Raw genomic sequence first — 13698 nt, 5'->3', positions numbered from 1 at the left:
CATCCTTGAAGAAGTAGACTATGTAATGCGAGAAGTTCACTAAGGAGTTTGCAGGAACCATTCTGGGTCACGATCATTGGTGCACAACTCATCCGGGCAGGATACTATTGGCATACCATGCAGAAGGATGCCACTGCATATGTTAAAGCTTGTGATGGGTGCCAAAGGTTTGCCAACCTCATCCGGCAACCAGCAGAAGAACTCACTCCATTAACGGCCCTATGGCTTACGCATAGTAGGGGTTGGACATCATGGGCCCGTTCCCAACAGCGATCAGGCAGTTGAAGTTTCTAGTAGTCGGTATAGACTACTTCACAAAGTGGGTAGAAGCCAAAGCCCTGGCCTCCATCACGGAGAGGAATGTGCATAGCTTCGTATGGAAGAACATCATTTACAGGTACTATATACCTAGAGTACTGGTCTCAGACAACGGGAAGCAGTTAGATAACAATGCGTTTAGAGACGTTTGTTTACAACTAGGGATCAAGAATCACTACTTATCACCTACCCACCTTTAAGCCAATTGACAGGTTGAGGTTATGAACCGATCCTTACTTAAAAGCATTAAGACTCGGCTCGAGGGGCAAAGGGTATATGGCCTGAAATACTACCCAGCATCATATGGGCTTATAGGATGATTACAAGGACACCAACAAGTGAAACACCATTTCATTTGGCATATGGAAGCGAGGCAGTCATCTCGGCCAAAGCATTACGTATTCAGCTTGATCTAGTGGACAAGGTCAGAGCAACGGTTGAGCAAAGGTTAGCACGGTACTAAGACCTCATGACCAAGCACTACAACTCCAAGGTCAGACATAGGGACTTCTAGGTTGGAGATCTTGCCCTGAGAAAGGTGATGGGCACTACAAAAGACACCTCCTAGGGGAAGTTAGGACCTAACTGGGAAGGACCATACAGAGTTGCCTCATGGCATAGGAATGAGACCTACCACCTGGAGACATTGGACAGACAAAAGCTGCATCACCCATGGAACATAGAACACCTGAAGAAATACTGCTAGTAAACAGTAGCAAGGGCGATGACACTTCTCATTTCCAGTTTATTTCTTTTAATTAATTTCTTGACAAGTTCTTTTAAGCCATAATGATAGTTTTTTTATTTTTATTTTTTGAACTACTATCTACGCGTACTTATCACAATAAGAGGAGTTATTTAGAATTGCCATGTGTATGCTATCTACGTTTCTATCTTTAAGCCATAAAAAGAACATGTTCATCTCGAAGCGATGACTCCTGTTTAACAAAGCGGACTGATGACCTATAAGCGCATTAGTAGACAGATTAACCTTGAAGGGATGAGAAAAAAGATTTGTATTTATTCAAGTATACAAAGAAGCATCCCAAGGGTAAGTTTGCAAATACTAAATCAACGGATAGCATGTACAAATATTGATAAGTGTGAAATTAAAGTATTATAAATAGCCCATAGAAGGAAATGTCTGCATGCCAAGTAAAAGGCGACGGATACAATTAAGCATAAATATTGTTCTTCCAAAAGACCTTTACATTAAAAAATAAAAATAAATAAATAAATCTACTGAACGGTAGGGATATCATCATTTTTCTCCTTCACGGTCTGTACATCTTCAGGCTGACAGTTACCATCCTCAACAGGTTTCTCTTGTTCACTAAGAACGGTATCCCATCACCCTAAAGGTCGACGATTGCATCATCAGCAAAAAGCGCTGCCGTTCCTTTTGAATTAGCTGGACGAGCAGGAGTCTGGCCCACGACATCAATTGAGATGTGGAAGAGGTCCAAATCAAGAAAAGAGGCTTTGACTTGCTAGAAGTAGTAGGAGCCGCCAAGCTCCCTTAAAAGGTCGTCAAAATCACGATATTCCTTGATAGCCTCCTCCTTTGCATGACAAAGTTGATCCTTTGCCTCCGTAATCTTACCCTCTTTATCCTTCAAAATTTTCTTCAGTGCTTCAACTTGAGCCTCCAACTCCTTCAAGAGCTGTTTGGTCAAGTTAAGCTTCCAACTTGGATGTTCTTCTAGGCAAGCAACTCCTGTAGTTCCGTATCTTTAGCACCCAACTTCTCCCAGAGATGGCTTAGGATCGTCTCATGAGAAATACATCGGTCCATCAAGCCTTTCAACGTAACCACCCCAGCAAAAATCAAGGACAAAGTTTAGAAAAGACAACATTAAAGCAAAGCAAATACAAGTAGACGGGTAGACATACCTACGCCATACTAAAAAGGCTCATCCCTCCCATGGCCTCCGTCGCGTGATTACCCAAGTCTGAATAATCATTGTCCTTGATGATGGACGAGAGCTGTTTAAAGGCGTAGCTTAAATCTTCACAAAGGAGGATGGGGCACTCCTCGATGGGAGGGACCTAGCCCTTCATTAGTCCTTTCCCTTTGCTAGGACTTGGTTTAGGGGCACTTTATTGATGGCAGGGGTCTTACCAACAGTTGGCCCCAAACCAACCTTTGTTTTTTAGGTGGACGGTCCACCTTTTTTTACGGTTTTCTCTTGGTGGATGGGTTGGCTTGGCCCATCTTAGGGGGTTGGCTACCCTTCAATTTCTTCTTAGCAATAGCCTACTACTTAATGAAGGCTCTCCTCTTGCTATCTTCCATTTCTACATGAAATAGACGGGTTAAAAGATGAGCTACTAAAATGCAAAAAAAAAAAAAAAAAAAAAAGGGTAAGTACTAGGCAACAGACTTACATTGATGGATTTGTGTGTCATAAACGGGCAACTTTTGATGGTCCAGGACCTTCGCAGTACCAATGGAGGGTATCCAAGGTAACCAACTTCAACCACAATCTCTCTGACAGTTTAGTGGTTGTAAAGATTTTTTTCCAAAAAGCTCCACTCTTCGAGGGTGACTTCTAAACGATCCCGAGCTGGAAACAAAGAAGGTTAGAATATCGGGTTAAATACCGGACAGGGGCATTATACCCCAAGTTTTGTCCATAGGCATGTACTCCTGGTCGTCGAGATGACACATCCAGTCGTCCCCTTTAAGGAAAAAATAATGACTCTTCCAGTTCTTATTCAAATCTGGAGTGTTGCATACTAACCTAAGCAACGGACTCCTAGGAACGAAACTATACGTGCCCTTTGATTGGGTTATCTTTGATGGACGATAACAATGAAAAAATTCTTCCACCTTCATCCTCTGTGCCTCGTCGAACATGACCCCGTACAGGACTTCTGCACCTAGGAAGACTCTCCAAGCATTCAGAAAGATTTGGGTGACGAATAGACCAAGAAACTGGAGAAGACGACGGTGAAAGGCACTTAGAGGAAATCTCAGGCCCGCTTTCAGCATCTACTCGTACACACTGACGTCTTTCAGGCCTTTGTAATAGCATTTTTCATGTTTGGAAGGTAAATAGATTGGTATGTTGGCAGGGATCTGGTATTTCTCCCTAAGTGTGTTAAAGTGTGTTTGCTTGATGGAAGAGTTGAAGTTATTAATTGTCCACAATGGAATCATAATAAACTCTCTAAACCCGTCAGGGCCTATGACAGATTGAGTGGGGGGTTCAGCACCGACTAAGTCATCATTAGAGTCACTCTCCGAGTCGTCCACATCTAGGTCTTCATTGTCACGCCCCAAACCCAAAGGGGTCCAAAGCATGAGAAATGCATCCCAAAGATACCTGTAGATTTTTCCTTTTTGGACAACCAACTATAGGAGATCTTTGTTTTCCTTTCATTTCCACATGATAAGAATATGTAACCATAAATCTCTACGCTACAAGTCAGAGCTCTATAACACATTTATGAACAATAACTAAAAATCATGTGCTTCCACATTATACATGAATATATATTACAAAACTCTTGGATTACACAAAGTCATAATCTTATCAAGAATAAGGAATCTTAATATTAAGTCTAGGCCTACCACGCCTAATGCTAACAAACCTCAAGTGACCAACGTAACCTCCAATGTAATTAATTAATGTCTCGGTGAACATAGCAAAGTCGAGTCACCAACCAATTACAGCAAAAGTCTCCAAATTTAACATAGCACTTCAATCATCACCAACAAAGTAAGCTCCATATCCAAGGTATAGCTAATTACTCTGAAAAACTATTAGAGGGTGGGATGAGCTAACGCCTAGTAAGTAGCATAATTAATGGGGGTGGGAGAAATGCAAGTTTCATCTTCAATAATAATAATATGACAAGAATGATTAAATAATGAAACACAAAGTTTCTCAAAGCAAATACCTTGAAACCATATACTATAATATGTAAGCACTAATAATATAATTTCCAAAGCCATACTACCACATAGACCGGTCAAAGGATCCACCCATTCACAATTGGCATGATATTGTCCTCTCTAGTATGCAGACTCTTGGCCCCATGGACAACAGCCTCACTCATACCCTTAAGATTTTTCTCTCCCCCCATGGGCAACAGAGAGAACGCGTTAAATAGGACCTTTTTTGCATGTGGTCTCTTGGCCCCATAGGTAGCAGCCTCACCCACACACAATCAAGAAACCTCTTCCCCCATGGGCAACAGGGAAGAATGTGTCATCAAAAGTAAAAGGGCACTGACCTAGATTTGATTCTGTTGTCACAAAGATTATGAAAAACCAAATCGGGTGATCATTGGGAAATCACACATGGCATGGTGTTAAAACCACATAAAACTCACAGGCTACATTATTTTGAAACACATAGTTCATATCCAAGTAGTTTCAGAAAAACCTTAAATAATCTAACTTCTACAAAGTTTGTAAGGTTTTCAACTTCATTCTTGTTAAGAGATTTTCTATCAATTTCCTTAAATAATACAAGACAAGATAAGCATCTTTAAAATTTTCAATATACCATAAAATCAATGATTTTCTTATCAAAGATTAATTAAAAGATGCTCATTTTTCCATATCAACAATTCATGCATTTCCCCAAATGCAATACCAAATATGATGCATTCTAATATATATAATCATATATATATATATATATATATATTAAGGTTACGACACGATAGCTTTTAGGAAAATATAGTTTCCATAGGTAGTTTCCAAAAGTGTATCAAACCCAAAAACTATATTTATGCAACATGACTATTTTTCAAAATCCCATTAAAAAGCTACTTACCTTGCAACCTGCAAAAAGCCTAATTCTCCAAGCTCTAAAAGAGATTAGCTAGAATCTCAACAATATCAAGCAAAACCTAACACAATAAGCATAAACTTAATATTGTATCTAGCTACAATTTAGGAATTGCCAAATAAGCACTTAATTAGGTAAGTCTAGTATTTAACCTCATCGATAATAATATATTCCACTTCCAAAGTTTCTTAACAAATTGATTCATAAGGCATAAACTCCAATTTATAAAGTTAACTCATTTAATATCATCTCCAACATCATGACTAGCTTCCATGAAATTTACACTACATCATTAAGAGACCCATGAAAGCAAAATCAAAGTATCCTTTAAGACAAGAAATTTAGAACTTCAACTAACTCCAAATAAACCCAATGATAATGGAAAAATTAGATTTACCCACCATCACATGTTATAACTCAAAACCCCCAAATTTTCCACCATACATAAACCTTAGGTAGTCATCATTAGCACAAACCATAAACCCACTCATCAAATAATTCCACCAATACAAAACTCACATGTATAAACACATAAATATTACTTCCAATGCTCATAAATCACATGGGCATCATTATCAAAGCTTAGATAAAAATAACCTCAAGAAAAAGCATTTAAACCCACAAAAAAATTAGAAACTTTTACCTCAAATAAAAGATGAAGATGCTTAGAGGTTCCTAAAGATTTTTCGGTGACATTGCCAGAAAAATGATGGTAGAGATGGTGGTATAGATGTACCGGTGGGAGAGGATGAGCAAGTGATAGAGAGGAGTGTATGAGAGAAAAGAAAAGAAAGAAAAGAAAATAAGAAGAGAGGGATGGCCAGATATGAAAGGGTGAGGTAGATTGAAATAAGTGGTGGGTAATGGGGTTAGGTGGGGCATGAATTTTTTTTTTTTTTTTTTGACTTTTTGGTTAATATTTTATTATTCATTTTCATCATTCCTATATTTTTCATGACTTTTATTTACTCTAACTATAATCTATTGAATTATAGATTTGGGTTTAAACATTTGGAAGTCTTGTTGCAAGTGAAATAATTTTTTGTATAAATATCATCACACCTCCTTGATATTTTCTGATTTGAAAATGGCTTCGAATTATGATGAACCTATTAATCTTTACACAAAAAATAGAAGAGCCTCTGAGTACAAGCATGGGCACATAAGCTAGTATAGGATTAAGGGGTTATCTTTGAGAGAGAGAGACTAACTTGAGAGAAAGGGGAAAAAAAGTTTAAAACTATCTAAAAAAAAACTAAATAAAGATAATTGTTAATCTTTTTATTTATTATTATTTCTTAATAAAAAGAAGTTTAGCTGGAAATAAAATGTTTTAGATGCGGGTAAGAGTTAATGAGAAGTTAGAATTCAAAATGGAAAAAAAAAAAAAAAATTGTAGGGGAAGTTGGATTTAAATGGTGCTTAAGTCTAGGAGAAGAATGTTGTGGTTCGTAATCACTGTTAGAGCATTCACAACTGGAAATGTCATCATATCCTATTTTACCATCTCAAAAAGCTACTTTATCAATTATACCATACCATTTTACAATACACTTAATATCCCAACTTTTATTTTACCATTCTGCACATCAAAATAATATGAATTATATAATAAAATAATATAAAATTATCTCTTACTCCTTTCTAATTTATGTCTCTCTGTCGCTCTCTCAACAACCCATCTACACAATAACCACCCTTTCAACCACACCACCTCCGCACAACAACCCAATCACCACCACACAACAACCACCATGACCCCAAACCCACCACAAACCTAGCAAATATCCAACCACATACCAACCACAAACCCATTACAAAATAACTAAACAAACCCGGCACCACCATGCCCACTGCCCTCTGCCCACCATGGCCATTGCCACCAACACGAACCCACATTAGCAAACCACTGCCACGACAACCCCGACCTCCACCATCATCAATCACCCACTACCCACCCCTTCACCACCACCACAGCAACCCCACCTCCACCATCCTCAACACCCACCACCACCGCAACCCCCCACCACTATCACCACATCAGTCACAAACCCAACCCATACACATACCCACACTCATCAAACTTAACACCGCCTCAACCATCCACCACTGAAACACAGTAGATCGGTGGAGATTAGACTAAGCACACCCACACTGGTCCAAGCAAACACACTCATCAAACCACACGTCAGACCAAGCACACTCACTACCCACATCAAACCAAGCACACCCACACCGATCTCAACCAACCACACAGTGAGCACACTCATTAAACCAACACTGCCGTAGCCATCCACCATCGAAACACAGCAAATTGGTGGAGATTGGACTAAGCACACCCACACGGACCAAGCAAACACACTCATTAAACCACAAGCTAGACCAAGCACACCTACTACCCACATCAAACCAAGCACACCGATCTCAACCAACCACACCATGAGAGAGAGAAAAAACCCAGCCACGCCAAGAAAAACCTAGCACCATGAGAGAGAGAGAGAGAGAGAGAGAGAGAGAGAGAGAGAGAGAGGAAGTGAGTGAGGACTAAAAGGAGAGAAAGAATCAGAGAAGAGGTTTTGAAATCAAAGGGAGTGGGAGACAAAGTGTAAGATGGTACAGTGCTACAGTGATCTTTTGGAATTAAAATATATTATAATTTTTACAATTGTGCTACAGTGCCATCCTACATTTAGGATGGCACTATAGCACAATTGCAAAAAAAATTGCAATTCTTAGATTTTACAAGTCCAGTTGTTGGGCTCTTTTTGTGCTTTTATGCTAAATTTTTCCTACATTTCCCATTTACAATCCTTGATAGGAATGCTCTTACTGGGATATTAGGAATGTATTAGTGGGACGTTATTGAGAGTAAATTGCCGTTTCTTTTAAGGGAGTTTTAAAAAAATAGAATTTTTTTAATTTTAAAAAATTATAATTTTGATATAGGTTTTTGTTTTTAAATTTGTTGGATTACGGTTTTATACTCATTTTTTTTAAGGGTAAGACTATTTAATTAAATTGGGGCATTTTGATAATTCGGAAAAGTGATAACTAACTTTTTGAATCCTCTTAATATATAGAGATAACTAACTTTTTGAATTCTTTTAATATGTAGAGATATATTTGTGCTTTTGTGTTTTCTTATTATTTGTATTTTACTTTTTTTTTTTTTTTAGTTTTAAAACTGATGATGTCGGAAATTGTCAGTAAGTCACACAGTCCTTACGTGCTCGAGACAACACCTGCACAACACAGAACAAGAAGGCCTTAGGAGAGTGCTGGTGTGATACTAGCCAAAGACTCTCTAAAGGTTAAGTTAGAAATCTTCTCACAACCCTAGAGTGTCAGAGTTGGGGTCAATTATGCGTACCTTTGTTTTGGAGTGCTTCTAGGTTTTTATAGTAGTGTAGAATTGGCTTTTCCCTTTCTTGGGAAGTGGAATTTTTCCTTATGAAGAAGATCCTTATTAGAGCACACATTTTATGGGATTCTTTTCATATAAGGATTTCATTGACTAGGGTTGATCGCGAGGTGCAAGATATTTCCTTTTGAAGTTTCTTGAGGACTACTTAAACCATAGGGATGCCATGTGGCCTTGCTACCGTTCACCCTATATCCGTTGACTTTTTGATCCATTAGTCATGTTAGGTCTATCCTCTTGTGCACAAGCCCCCCGTCTTCCTCCCTCACCTTGATCATGAACCAAAAGTATCGTCGCTCATGGCTAGTTCAGTAGAATGAGTCCGTCTATATCCATTTACCCTCTTCTGTTGCCCCCTCACTCCATCGGTCCATTTCTTCATGTTAGGACGGATCCGTGGAGTGATGGTCTGACTTCAACTTTGGGAGTTACGTTCTGATTGACAGGCTACCCTAGGGCCATTAATACAATAGGGGCACGTGTCACATTTTTAGCAATTGATCGCTCAGACTAAAGCGTCCCTTTGTCTTCCGTGCCGTTCTCTCTTTATATATGTTGCTTGTTCCTCTCATTTTTCACTTTCCGCGACCAATTTCTTGATCAGAAAGCTGCCGCCTTCTTTAGCAAATATTTATGCCGTCCAATTGGTGTGATCATCTGCTATAATTTATCCGTCCCCTTGCTTCGCACTGTTCAATTTGTAAGTACCCTTCGTCTCACACTTCCACCTTTTTCAAATTTTTTTTTTTTTTTTNACTCATTTTATGGGATTCTTTTCATATAAGGATTTCATTGACTAGGGTTGATCGCGAGGTGCAAGATATTTCCTTTTGAAGTTTCTTGAGGACTACTTAAACCATAGGGATGCCATGTGGCCTTGCTACCGTTCACCCTATATCCGTTGACTTTTTGATCCATTAGTCATGTTAGGTCTATCCTCTTGTGCACAAGCCCCCCGTCTTCCTCCCTCACCTTGATCATGAACCAAAAGTATCGTCGCTCATGGCTAGTTCAGTAGAATGAGTCCGTCTATATCCATTTACCCTCTTCTGTTGCCCCCTCACTCCATCGGTCCATTTCTTCATGTTAGGACGGATCCGTGGAGTGATGGTCTGACTTCAACTTTGGGAGTTACGTTCTGATTGACAGGCTACCCTAGGGCCATTAATACAATAGGGGCACGTGTCACATTTTTAGCAATTGATCGCTCAGACTAAAGCGTCCCTTTGTCTTCCGTGCCGTTCTCTCTTTATATATGTTGCTTGTTCCTCTCATTTTTCACTTTCCGCGACCAATTTCTTGATCAGAAAGCTGCCGCCTTCTTTAGCAAATATTTATGCCGTCCAATTGGTGTGATCATCTGCTATAATTTATCCGTCCCCTTGCTTCGCACTGTTCAATTTGTAAGTACCCTTCGTCTCACACTTCCACCTTTTTCAAATTTTTTTTTTTTTTTACTTAAGCATTGCACGCCTATCTACTGTATAGACCTCATAGAGTCTTAGAGTTTTTATCCGTCACGTGTAGGTGACCAATGCCTAGTGAGGCATCGAGTGATCAATCGTGGGTCCGCGAAGGAGTGGGCTACGATGAGGTGTTCTCGTCAGGTCAAGGTGACCTCGGCACCTCTGATAGTGAAAGGGCTTCATCAGCCAACTCTCCTTTCGTGGGGGAGGATGAGTGTAACATCCCAATCTACAATATGTCTTCAATCAGTGCTTTCCAAAAAAAAAAAAAAAAAATCACCCTACTAAAATCCATGTTGACGAAACAGTTTGTTCCACAAATTCCCACCCATTCAAACAAAAAATGTAAAATACCAAATCCAATAAATATAATGGATATAAAAATCTAAACAACATATTAAGGGAAAAAAAAAATACTCATCCAATGGGATATTTTGTCGAATAACTTCCGGGCCTCCTTAATTATAAATAGCAAGAAGTAATCTAAGGAGCCAATAATAACATGAAATCAAAAACAAATAAGAAATGTACATCTGTTCACAAAATGTACCTATGAAAACCCATTACTATAACCAAAAAAAAAAAAAAATCATACTCAGAGTGAGAGAGATACACTTATTGCAAACCACTTTCTTAATCTCCATTGATGGTGACACGATGCCTCAAAACAGAATCTCCATTGTTAGAGACTAAGGATGACTATGAAGAATTCAATTTTTTAGGAAAAGAGAAGAAAAAGAAAAAGGAAGGTGTACTATAGTTCTTGTGCTATCAATTAATATCACAAAATTACAAAAAGAATTTTGAAAAAAAACCCAATTGGATTTTATTAAAAAACTAAGAAAAGCCTAGATTTTTACAGCTCCATATGATATTAAAACACGAACACATTTTTTAATGTATAACACACAGTTTCTTACAACTGAATAAAAAAAGAAAAGGCAAACCTTCAAATGGGCAGCAACCTTTTCCTTTTGGTAAAAACAGTAGTGGACTCAACCACAAAGTCGGCTCCAGCTTGACCCATGGGATCTCTTCTAGGTTCCTGAAAAATTTCATCTTTTAAGCAACAACACTCAAACAGTAAAACTCATTTTCAATATTCAAACTACAAAATAAATACATAAAAGAAATGCAATGATGGGTTTCTCACTGAAGAAAAGGCTCTGTGTGTGTGTGTCTGTGTCTATTTTTTTTTTTGTTTTTTTTATTTTTTTTTATTTTTATAAATCTAGTTGATAAGTGGATAAAAAAAATTAAAAATCAACAGGAGGGTAACCCTATTTTTTAGGCATCATTTTAGTAAAAGTTAGAGTTGTATTTTTATCATATTGTCCTTTAGTTTTGTCTCTACTTAAACATAGGAGTGTAGGGCTATTTTTGAACAAAAAATTGAGTAATCCAAATAGGAAAAACCCCATAAATAGTAGTATAGATTAAAAAAAAAGAAAAAAAAAGGATAACCCTTTAACCATATCCCTTAAAATTAGGCATTTTCACTTCTCCTTAAACATAAATAAATTTATCTCTTTCTCTGTTTAACCTTTTTTTTTTTAACCTCTCTCTTTCTCTCAAAGGAAAGGGTACTGGAGTAGCCCTTCCTATAAGGTAATTATTTTAGTTTTGTTTCTTTATTTATTTTTTTATTTCTCATATGATTTTGATTGTTGTATATGATTTTGATTTATTTGTTATGGAAATTGTGAGAAGAAACTTGAAGTAACAAACATTGCATAATAACTATTTTTTAGGGTTATTGGAGTAATTACAATTGTTGTATATCTGCTTTTATGGGGGCAAAAGTAAGAAATTAAAGACGAAGTAAGATCACAGTCAGACAATGAAAAAGGTTCAAGATGGCATAGTTTTCTTACCCTTTTTTTTTCCTTTTAATTCTCCTTAAATGTTATTATTTTGTTGTATATGAGTGAGTTACATGTGTGAATATCTTCTTTCTTTCTTTTTTTTTCTTTTTTTTTTTTCTTTTTCCTTTGCATTTTTTTGTAATTTTGTAACTATAGAATTTTGGGTAAATGTTTTTATTATTTACTCTATTTTATTGTAATTGATTTGTCCATGATGATAGGTCCTAGAATGGAAGACATGGAAATTTGGGAGATCAAGAAGGATGAAATTCCTATGAAAAATAAGGCCATGAGTCAATGCTTAGTATTTGTAGAAAAAAGTGTACCAAAAAAAAAAAAAAGTCTCATCGCACACGCGAAGCATGTGTGATAAGGCAAGTATTTATGATAGGAATACTAAAAATTTTGTATTTCAATGTTCACTTCTCCCTCACTTGTGTATTATCCATTATAAATGGCCTTTTGAATATAATAGAAAACAATGGTTAATAGTTTAAGCAATTCATAATTAGATTAGTTTCTCTTTAAAATTTTATTTTATACCAAAGAACTTGATTTTGAGCTATATAAATAAGTATTGAACTATATATATGTGTGTGTGTATGTATATGTTTCGTAGCATAATTTTGTCAAATGCAACACTTATTCTTAGTAGTAATTGTAAACATATTTTGATTGAATTGTCCAACCTTAAGAATATGTTCTTGATTCTATGGAAAAGGTTGAATGCTCATCTTCTTCGTTGCTCCAATCTTAAAGTAGAAATTACCAAATATACTTGTTGATTGAGCAAATTGCAGACGTCAATTTGGCAGGAAGAAATTCCATTAACAACGTAGCCTTTTTATTGCTAAGAATGGGATAAATCTTGGGATTTTTTTTTTTAAATTTTCTATTTATAGTTTCAAAATCTTAATGACCTTTTAGTTTTTTGATAAATTGTAAAAAGACTTGAAGCATGCTACACTAGAGAATGGTATAAATTGACTAGAAACATGTGATTATTATTTGGTGGATTTTTTTTTTTAAATAAATAAATAATGCCGTTTCGTCCATAAGTAATATCAACATGATAAATTTTTTCAAGATCATAGCTTGGTTTCTGTCATTGTTAAACATGTTCTTAATGAAGTTTCTCATTTGTGCAATTTGACAGTAAGATTATCAAACATTCTATTTCTTTTTTGCTAAACAAAAACCAACAAGAGGGTCCCCACTTTATGTTGATCCATATTTTTCAAGAATCATATATGGAAAGACTTAAACAAAAACCAGCTATGTGTCTAGAAACTCAGGATTATAACAACATATTTATTTGATTTAATTTTAATAAAGGAGAGCTTCACATACCCAACCAATAATGAAAAATTCAAAAGAAAAAATTGTAGATATAAAATTTTAAAATCTATTGAATGAGTTGAGACTTACTAGCATGTTGCACAAGTTCATGAGTAGTTTAAAATAAAAGCCAAAGCTAAATCAAGATTCCACACACACACCCAAACATATATAAAAACATAAACATATATACACACACACACGCATACATACAACCCAACACACTAAGTTCAACAATTAATAATCAATAGGAAAAAAAAATAGAAAAAAAAAACTAATTGAGTAAAAAAAATACTTTAATAACAATAATTTAAATGTTTATATACAAAAGTTTACAAAGAATAACAAATTTAATAGGTTTTGGATGGAAATTATAAGGTTATTTCATATGTACTTTTATCTTTGATTTAAAATTCTACTTATTTATATAATTTTTTCTCACCAACTTATAAGTATAAATGTTAGTGATACATCAGTCTAAAACG

General features: G+C 36.4%; 1 long non-coding RNA gene across 1 annotated transcript; it reads left to right on the top strand.

Annotated features, from left to right (window-relative positions):
• Positions 1-11527: 11527 nt before the first annotated feature.
• On the top strand, positions 11528-12369 carry LOC136064039 (uncharacterized). Its single transcript, XR_010625686.1, has 3 exons — positions 11528-11618; positions 11762-11859; positions 12097-12369. It is a non-coding gene; the product is annotated as an uncharacterized LOC136064039 (long non-coding RNA).
• Positions 12370-13698: the final 1329 nt, after the last annotated feature.

This window comes from Quercus suber, unplaced genomic scaffold (assembly GCF_002906115.3).
Source record: "Quercus suber isolate HL8 unplaced genomic scaffold, Cork oak 2.0 scaffold_614, whole genome shotgun sequence".
Classification (NCBI taxonomy): domain Eukaryota; kingdom Viridiplantae; phylum Streptophyta; class Magnoliopsida; order Fagales; family Fagaceae; genus Quercus; species Quercus suber.
Note: the sequence above shows the minus strand (reverse complement) of the source record. Positions and strands in the feature narration are given on the sequence as shown.